This window comes from Triticum dicoccoides, chromosome 4A, assembly GCF_002162155.2.
Source record: "Triticum dicoccoides isolate Atlit2015 ecotype Zavitan chromosome 4A, WEW_v2.0, whole genome shotgun sequence".
Lineage (NCBI taxonomy): Eukaryota > Viridiplantae > Streptophyta > Magnoliopsida > Poales > Poaceae > Triticum > Triticum dicoccoides.
The window spans coordinates 731,882,709-731,893,319 of record NC_041386.1 but is presented as its reverse complement, the minus strand read 5'-3'; the positions used below and the strand labels follow the sequence as shown (position 1 = coordinate 731,893,319).

General features: G+C 46.4%; 1 pseudogene; it reads right to left on the bottom strand.

Moving 5' to 3' along the window:
• Positions 1-1,152: 1,152 nt before the first annotated feature.
• On the bottom strand, positions 1,153-9,495 carry LOC119288215 (annotated as a pseudogene).
• Positions 9,496-10,611: the final 1,116 nt, after the last annotated feature.

Genomic DNA, 10,611 nt, shown 5'->3' with positions numbered 1-10,611 from the left:
AAGAACACGGTCTTCAGTCTTCACCCGCACGTTGTTCTCCCTCAAGATCCGCAAGCTCAAGGCCAGATCCGTGGAGATACACCGGCGCCTCAAGCGCTACATCAAGGAGAAGGCGACGATCCCAGACGGCAGCGCGGCGTCGTTCCCCGCCGCTCGACGCGGTGCTCCGTCAGCGGCGGCGGTGGGTATGGACGAGCCCCTCGGGGAGCTTCTTGAGCTCCGGAACACATGGTGTGACGGCTACCTCCAGGTTGAGGAGAATGGTGTTGAGCAAGTCCAGGATGGTGAGAGTATCCTCAGCCAGTGTCTCCCACGGCGTCACTACAGGTTGGGCCCGCAATGCCAGAGTTGAATGCCACTCTCAAGTCTAATGCCAAATGTTAGAACCGAATCACTGGTCAACTTTTGTTTATACTTAACCTAATTAAAGAAGTTCAACTATATGAGTTGAACTGAAAAATGGGATCACAGCAAAAGCACAAAGAGAGGGATGATCACCAAGGGTTGGTTTAATTAAGGACAAAACGCATCTTGAATCCTGGCACTACCGAACCTCCAATCGCAAGATAACCATAGCAGCTGCAGGGTTACCTTCTACGTATCTTTAAAGCGGGGAGATCAGGAGGAGCATTCGTTCATTAGTTGCCAGGATTGCAGCCACTCTATTCTGTTTCAACATGTTGTCTTGGTGTTGGATTCTGATACTGGGAATCAAGATTATCATAATTTATGAAGGGGTATGGCAATTGGCAAATGACGCCAATAAGAGGTCTCAACATGTTGAAGTCAGAACAAGCTGCCCCGCTCCAGTTTTGTGCTAAATGCACATTTATAGGCACGAAAGTAAGACTTTTTTTTTCTTTTGCACAGTTGAGGATTGCAAAATGATGGTCAGAACACGAACTCGGCGCACCCATCTTCGAATCCCCCGCCATGCAGTAAGACCAAACCGACCAACGCTTCGCTACTGACCGAAGCACGTTTGAAATGTTAAAACGACATGGAAAGAAACAAGGTAACTCAGTCACAAGTCACATACATACTTCACCCAGTGCTTACCTTTTTTCGATAAAGACCCGGTGCTTACCTGAAGGAGGACCATACCTTTCATCAACAATCAAACAAATAAACTAGGTGATCCAGCTTAATAAATTTCCCAACCCAAAAATGAGCTCAACTTGACGATATCATCATTGGCTCAATCAGCATTTTTATGAAAGCTTGACGATATCAGCAAACAAATATTACCGTACTGAGTAAAATAACAATCAGCCCATCAGTTTCAGCGTAAATTAGCGGATGATCAAAGTCATTAAGTACGCTTACAACAGAAACGAAGTACTCCAATAAGACCAAAGCTCCACCCCAAGATCAGGTGAGCTTGATTCTTAATATGAGTAACCACTGAAAATAGTCAGAGATGGAGTTCCAGAAATAAACTTGAATATTACGTAGCAAATAACAATTATGACCTCTCCATCCACGTCCAGCCACTTCGTTCGAGCTTCCATGCCAGTACCACGGCATTCCAGCCACATGAGCAGCAGCACGCCATCTCTCACATGTTACCGGTCCATAAATTTAAGTTTCCTAGAAAGGATAAACATGTGACTGAGAAATAGGTTTCTCATGGATATGGGAAAAATACTCACATAATAGAGAAAGCAGTACAGTGGTTGTGGGAAACATGAGCCACTAAAAACTTGGTAAAAATGACCGATACCTTTTGCTTAGCTGTATTGGCAACTAGTTCTGGATCTTCAGAGTAACTCTGTCACGGTTCTGTTAGTACATTCCTCGGAGCAATAATCCACTCTCTTGACATGTTCTATCAGAGTTACTGTGGGATGGTTGGGATGGGCATCTGCTTCATTCTTTATAGCAACTTCTGCAGAAGTGATAGCAGAAGATGTTGCGCCCTCTTTATAGAGACGAACTCGCACATTTTTCAGTCTTGGGAGGTGCTGAAAACCCAGGCAGAATCCATTGGCATTCTCCATTGACACAGAGTAGACTAGGCCAAGATCCTCGAGCATCGGCGGTGCCCCTTCCTCAAACAGAAGGTTTCCCGATGGTAGTACAGCAGCATCATAAACAAACTCCTTCAAACATGAGAATCGTCTGCCGTGAAAAGTAAGCCTTTCTTTTCTGAACGTCTGGCATCTTAGCCCCAGATAAAGCAAGGCCGGCATCTCCCCAAGTATGCGCAGATCCTTCTCTGTTACTTCCACCAAATTAATTTCCAGGTATGCAAGGCTGGTGAGTGCTGGCGAAATCCACTCTGGAATACACCTGAAACTGCAGCAGCCACTCATCTCAAATCTTTGGAGGGAATATGGCGGAGGAGACCATGATTCTAAGAACTCGAGATGACCAGTGCACCTCCTCCGTATCCTGAAGGACTGTAGCTTACAGGTACCAAGCTTGCATAATGAGGAGAGGAACATCTCTTCATGCCTCTTATACTCGGATCCTATTTCCCAATACGCTACATCGAGATCATTCAAATTGTACAAGTTACCTAGTTCCTCTAGTGCACTAGCCGAACCCGAGCTAATACAACAGCCTAACAACACCTGTAAATTTTTCACATTCCCAATTCCACGTGGTATCTTTATTCCAGCCCTTCCATAATCTGTTGAAGCGATAAGATGCTGTAGCTTACTGAGGCGGACAATTCCAGCAGGCAACTCTTCTACATGTGTCTCCCTAATATCTAGGGTCTCTAGATTGTGTAACGTCATAACTTCTGACGGTAGATGTGATATCCAGGTGCCCCTGAGACTCAGGTACTTTAGTTGGAATAAGTTGTCCATATCCTTCCAAATCTAGTACACGCAAATTTTCAAACAAGGCAAGACTAGGCAAGTGTTTGATGCAACTTGATGATGTTACTGTTAGAGAGCGGACATGGCTTAGATCTTTGTTTGCCAATACAGATGCAACATTCTGGTCAATGTGCTGGACTGATAGTCGTCGAATAGAACCATGGGGATTTACCAAATCAGTCTGCCCACTACCAATCACTGTGACAAAATTATCTTCAGCGGACTTTGAAATAATGAGGTCAAGCATCATGTCATGGACTCGACATGTACGAACCTTACCATCATAGCAAATGTCCACTGCTTGGATCAAGCTTCTGTTGATAAGCTCATAGAAACAGTTCTCTGCAATCTCTTGCTGACTCTGACCACGCCCTTCACTGATAAAGCCTTCCGCTATCCACCGCCTCACTAACCTATCTCTCTCAATCACAGAGCCCTCAGGAAAATTACTTAAATACAACAAACAAGTCTTGAGATTATCTGGGAGATCCTTGTAGCTAAGCCATAGTATGCTCTTCATTCCCTCTAGACTTGCAGAACCAGTTGACCTCATGACTTTTTCCCACTCCTCTTTGTTAGCTGGTCTATTTACCAATAAACTAGACATACTGATAATTGCCAATGGTAGGCCTCCACATTTTTTCAAAATTTCATTTGAAACTTCTTTCAGCATATCGGGTACATCCTCGGACCCAAAAATCCTTCTGAAGAACATTATTTTAGAATGAAAATCACTTAAGGGTTGCATTTTATACATGCAGTCATCTCGATCCATACAACATGAGCTTGCAATGTCAATAATGCGTGTAGTAGTTATAATTCTGCTAGAACAGTTATTCTCTGGAAGAGCAGAGTTGATAATGTTCCATGCCCATATGGACCATATATCATCAATGACGACGAGATACCTAATAAGTATTGGAAAACAGAGTCAATTTATTGTGATAAGTAACTCCGACAGAAGAGCTAAACATTCCATAAAACTCCAATGGGTACTCAACTAGTTATAAGGGCATCACGCTATTGTTCCTTATATTTCCATATCCAATTGTATGTGTACATCAGTATTGCATTCACTTAACTGAAGTTCGCAACATCATTTGATAACTAATTAATATACTCCCTCCGTCCCATAATATAAGAGCGTTTTTGACACTAGACTAGTGTCAAAAACGCTCTTATATTATGGGACGTAGGGAGTAGTTACTATTGAGTTGCATGCACTCAAGAGCCAAAGATGATGCAGAATGGTGGACAACATAGTTGATAAACAATATGGCTCACCTCTAATCTTCCACATACCTGAGTCATGGAATGTAGTTCATTTAATTTTTTTGCATAACTGTTTAATGTTTATAACCAACACTGATGTCATGCCTTTTTTTTTCTCTTTTTACCTCTGATTATAAGTGCAGAGTAATCAAGGTAATATTATCGAGAGGACGAGAATAGATGGAGTAGTTGTTGGTTATTTGGCTATGCATACTTTCATAACATTCCTGACACTGCATTTTTTAGCCATCTTCCGGAAGGAAGCTATTGGCGATAACTCACTAGCTAGGTGTGCACAATACTGTACTCATCTTTTGGACGTTATAGTACTGCACAGGGCATGATGTAAAAACTAACAAGTAATGCCATGGGAAGCAGTAACTACTGTCAAAATTAATAAAAACTATGCATGATATATGAGACATGTGTTGCAGGAGAGCATGGGCTGAAATTACCTCTTATCTTGTAGCAGTCCTCTTAGCTCTGCAAATAATCTCTTTTCGTCCCAAATGTCAATATCTTCCATGAATCCATGGGAAGACACTTGAGAGATCAAGTCCTTAATAATTCTCTTTATATCCGGTTTTTGGGAGACTGATACAAAAGCTTGACAATCAAAGTGCCCTTCAGTCTTGCGATAGACCTCATTCGCTAGTGTTGTCTTTCCCAATCCACCAAGCCCAACAATAGATAACACCCTACGATGATGCTTGGCCGAGTTGTTTCCTACTTCAACCATCCACTTGGCAAGATCATCTCTTGGACCATCAATGCCCACAAGGTGTGCATTCTCAGCAAAAAGAGCAGACAACCGGGGATCCACGCTGTAAGATGTGATGCAAGCAAGATCATCCAGTTTGTAACTATTCTTGAGCTCTTTCAACTCCTTGGCACGGATTTTCAGATCATCGAGCTTTTCTGCGATTCCACACCGAGATCCAAGCGTCTTCAGCTGGCGAGCAGTCTTGCGGAAGAACTGTTTGAATCCGCTGTGACGGCTGCCATTGCCGAGCTGGTGAATGAACTCATCGATGCATTCCTCTGCATCATAGGAAAACTCCCTCAGCAACGATAGCCATACCTTCACCTGGACATCTGGATCTTCTAGCCTCGTGTACTTTCTCATCATGGCATGCATGGGGTTCAGCTCAGATTTGAGGGAGCGGAGTTCACGGCGGACCCCTTTCAATCTGGCATTCTCACCGGCGAGCAAATGAGCGAGCTTCCTCAGTAGGGGTCCCAGCGTGCCATGGGAAGCGGTCACTACCTCCATCGACCCCCCTATTCCTCCATTGAGCCTTCTATTTATCGGTTGGGTCTGTGTGCTTGGAGTGCTTGGAATAGAAAGAAGTTCAGGAAGAGGATCAAGCAATTCCTTTTCAATCTCATGCTGTTTTTCCCGAGTATTGTGTTCTTGTGCCACCACCTCCATCGATCCTTCAATTTGTTCACCCTGAACTCCATCTCTTGTTTGTGTTTGTGTGCTTGAGGTGGAAAGAAGTTCGGGAAGAGGATCAAGCAATTCCTCTTGAATCTTGTGTTGTTTGACCAGAGTCATGTGTTGTTGTTCTTGTGTCAGCACCTCCCTTGATCTCTCTGTTCCTCCATTCTGCCCTCCGTCTCTGGTTTGTGTTTGTGTGCTAGGAGTGGAAACAAGGAGATCAGCAAGAGGATCAAGCAATTCCACTTGTGTCTCGTGTTGATTTTCCGTAATCCCGTGGTCTTGTTCTTGCTCCTTCGATCTTTCCATTTGTTTGCCCTGCACTCCGTCCCTTGTTTGTGTTGGCGTGCTTGGAGTGGAAAGAAATTGAGGAACAGGATCAAGAGTCCAGTGTTCCTCTTCTTGTGTCAGCACTTCAACTGATCTATCTCTTCCTTCATCCTGCTCTCCAAATCTCATTTGTGTTTGTGTGCTTGGAGTGGAAATAAGAAATTCAGGAAGAGGATCAAGCAATTCCTCTTGTATCTCGTGTTGTTCTTCCAGAGTCCAGTGTTCTTGTTCTTGTGTGACGGCACCAAATAAAATCTGATCTACACATTGTACTCTGATTATAGGAGTGCATGGATGATTGGCAATGGCACCGCTTAATTCCGACTCAGCGTACCTTTTATCAGATTCATCAGCACCAGTGCCCCCAACTTCTGCAGTGATCTCTCTAAGTTCTATCAGGTACTCTAAACCAGGAACTATCTGGGGGTATTGCTCCATCCTATTAGCATTGAATGCTAGCTTGAGCTCCCGGACACTAGGCATTGCACCTTTCAGAAATGCCACGCATGGGGCAGCACATGTGAATTTGAAGTATTTGAGAACCGAGAATCCCTCATCATCAAAGACGACCTTTCCTACAGGGGCTGTGCAGATGTACAGCGAGAGAGCCATGAGTGCTGACAATCTTTTGAGGATATCAATATCTTTCCTCAATAGCTTCCTAACAGCTATGTTCAATATGCTGAGATTGCCAAGCTCTTTGGTCCACTCGGGTAGGCTGGAAAAGATGCAACAGCGCCCCGACAGCTCAAGCCTCTGAAGAAGAGCCGGAGGAGAGGACAAACTGCTCAAGACATCGCCAGAAATACCCACGCTTGCACCACCGGCATCGTCCAGAACATCTGCATGAGAGGAGGCTGCTGGTACTAGAGTTAAAGACTTCAGGTTGCTGAGTTTCCAGAGAATTGTGCCCAAGCATTGCATATTGTTCTTCAGATTATCTGGCTGTGCAATGTTAGACCAGGTGAGATGAAGGTCTTCGAGATTGTTCAGCTCACCAAGGCTCTGTACATTCTCTATTGAGCTCTTGCTGAGGTCAAAATAGCCCAGAGTGCGAAGTAATGGCAAGCAACTAATATCTGATGGCATATCATTTACTGGTGCATGCAGTTCCAGTGTCTCCAATAATTTTAGCTGTCGAATCTCATCTGGCAGATGGACGGTGATGTTGCCATCAATTTTCAGATATCTCAGCACAAACAGTTCACCAATTCTAGTGAGGTCAAATATTTTGCTTTCATCAGCCCAGATATTAAGAATCAGAACTTGAAGGAGCTTATACTCGCCAACAGAAGGCACACAATTAAAGAACCCAAAAAACATAAGTGATCTAACTTGAGTCATCATAAAGTCTGCTGGTATATTTGCACATTTTGCAGCACCGAACTGGATAGACAATCGACGAACCTTGTCAGGAAGAACTGGAGTTGTTTGAAAACAGCTCACATTAATGATGAAATTCTCCTCCAGGGATTTGTACCTAATAAGATCTAGTACCATGTGGTGTACTGTGCATGTCAACACCTCATCATTATAATTTCTGTCTAGAGGTTGGATCATTCCTCTACTGACAAGCTCATCAAAATAATCCCGTGCAGTTTTCTCTCTGTTTTGCCCTTCACCGATTAAATCTTCAGCTACCCATTGCTTCACTAAGTCTTCCTTGCTGATAGTGTTGCCCTCTGGATACATATTAAGATATAGCAGGCATGTCTTCATGTATGGTGAAAGATTATTGTAAATAATGTTCAGAACTTCTTTCAACCCTTCCGAACTAGGGTTTGTCCTCAGACTCAAAACAGAGGGTAAAGAGTCTTGCACGTGCTTCCATTGATCGACGTCTAGTTCACATGCTAACATGCTGGCTATATTTTCAATTGCTAATGGTAAACCTCCACATTTCCGGATAATCTCATATGTAACTTCTTTGAAATCTGGAGGACAACCACTTTCAGACCCAAAAACTCGACCGAGGAATAACTTTCTTGATAGATAATCATTCAGAGGACTCATCTCATACATGTACTTAAGCTGATACCTACTGCATGCCAATGCTACATCGTTGATTTCTGTGGTTACCATTATTCTGCTGCAACAATCACCACCAGGAAAAGCACGGCTAATAATATCCCATGTTGAAGAGGGCCACAAGTCATCAATTACAATCAAGTATCTGCAGAATATTTTATTCACCGTAAACATGTTTTGTCAAGCTAACACAGAGACAACAAAAAACAGAAACATAAAAAATATAAGTTCACTATTGTTAGTAATCTTAATTCTTAAATAGGAAATACTTATATCCTAGAATGTCTCTGACTGAAACTATTTAGCACATTTTGTATTGCTCTAGGTTATTTATATATGGTACAAATATACTTAAGTAGTGCTTAAGACATTTACATATTGTTGAACAAAACAGTAATTGTGCATTACAGGATAGAATATATACCTTTTGCATTGAAGATATTCCTTGATATGGTCAATAAGGTCCTGCACATCAGGAAAGCCACGGACCGGTGGTGCCTTAATTTGTGAGAGCATGCTGGAAAGCATCCTCCTCATATCTGGATTCCGCGACACCCGCACGAAAGCCCGGCACTGGAATTTCCCTCCAAAGTTACCATAGAAGGCTCTGGCAAGTGTGGTTTTGCCAACACCTGCAGATCCAAAGATAGATACCACCTGAACTTGCTGCTCTGCATCTTCACTGTCAAAGGCCAGCAGGTCTGCAATCTCTTGGTCATCCAAAGCCATCAGTTTGACAATATTATCCATGGACTCTTCAAGGCCAATAAGTTGGAGGCACGGTTGGCGCTTGGAGCGGCTGACATCGGCTTCCCCAAATTCAGGCTTGACGGTTGCTGGACCAAGCTGGAATCTTTGGCGTCTTCGACTCGCATCCTTCGTCCGAGCATGCAGATCTGAGAAAGCCTCCGCAGCCTGGCGCCGCCGCTTCAGCTTACTGGGGATCCAAAGAATGAGGGTGTGAAGAGCGCCTCTGCCGGCGCCGGCGGAGGAGCGCTGGATCTCGTTGAAGAAGTCCTCCGCGTCGTAACGGAGCTCCCGCACCTCCTTCATCCAGCACCTGGCCGTGAAGCTGGGGTCGTCCGCCTCCGACACGACCTTGAGCTCGGTGAACAGTGCCTCCAGATCTGCTTCCAGGCGCCGGACCTCGCCCTCGTTGACCCCATTTGGCAGGTTGTTCTTGGCAGACCTGAATGAATGGAGCGGCCGGTGGAGCGGGCCAAGCGACACAGTGACGGGAAAATCCATCGCCGCCGGCCCCTGGAGCGATGCAGCATCGGGATCATCAGCCGCCGCCGCCCCCTGGGGAAATGCAGCGTCCGGGTCATCCTGCGCGGCGGCCGCCGCTTGGATCCAGGCAGTGATGTACCGGAACACCGCCTGTAGCCAGGCATTGATAAACCGGAACATCGATCTCCGCCTGTAGCTGGAGCAAGCACAAGAAAGCTGCGGTCAAGCATGAGAAGCGAGGAACCAGATTGAACATGTAGAGAGAGAGGAGAGTTACCAGGACCAAGAGATCTCGATTGTGGACCAAGAAGCGGAGCTCTGCTCTGCTCTGCTATGGCGGGTGCTTTGGGAGGGACTAACACAAGAAGAAAGACTTGCAAAGACTCGGGGGTCTTTCTTTTCTTTTCTTTTTAGCAACGGGGTGGGCCCCACGCAGTTCTTTTAAGATAGATCCTTTCCTTTTCACCAGGCTTAGAGCATCTCCAGCCGTTGGCTTCCCAGGAGGGGCTAAAAATCGCCCCTGGGGGCGCACCGGCGCTAACCCGTGCGTTGAGGGCGTGATGTCCCCCAGTCGCGGCGCCTATGTTATTTTGAAAAATGTAAACACGACACAAACACGACGCAAATTCATTACAAACTTCGGCGAGTTCGTTCAAACTTAAACATATTTTTTTAAAAGAAAAAACTACTAGGGGCCGCCACTCGCCGTCTCCATCACCGCTCCTCGCGTCTGCCTCGCCGCTCCCCGCCACCCGCCGACCACCCTCGCAGTTCTACATGCCGAGGAGGCTGTAGAACCGTGTGTAGTCGCCGCCGTCGTTGTCGGCGGCCGCGGCGGCGTCACCACCTCCGCCGCCGCCGTCGCTGCTGCATCCCTTCCCCGGTTAGCGCGGCGGGTTGGACGGTCCGGGGGCGTCCTCGTCGTCGTCGTTGTCGAGGATGACGACGTTGTGCTCGTCCTCGCGCCCGCGCTTGCGGGCTTCGATCTCCTCCAAGGCCCGGCGCTGCCGGATCATCTCATCACGGAGGTAGTCGTCCAGCGCCCACTGCAGGGCGTCCTCGTCGGAGAAGCCGCGCCGGGCGATCTCCTCGTACTCCGCGGGGAGGCTGGGCTCCGGCTTGGGCTCGACGAGGACGAAGCGGCCGGATGGGGGGTGGAGTCGCCGATGCGGACGCCGGAGCTGCGGGTGCGCGCGCTGACCGGCGTGTCCTAGGGCTCCGGCTTGACAGGGCGGAGGCAGGGAGAGCCCGACGAGCGGCCGGACGAGGCACTACTAGGAAAAGGCCTACTAATGGCGCATCGGTTTTGCCTACTAATGGCGCACCGGCATGCCACTAGTATTTTTTACTAATGGCGCACCACTATACTAATGGCGCACCCAGCAGTGCACCATTAGTATGTAAGACCATGCGTCATTAGTATGCCTCCCGGGGGGCCATACGTAACCATGTGCTTTGTCATACTAATGGCGCACTCTGAGG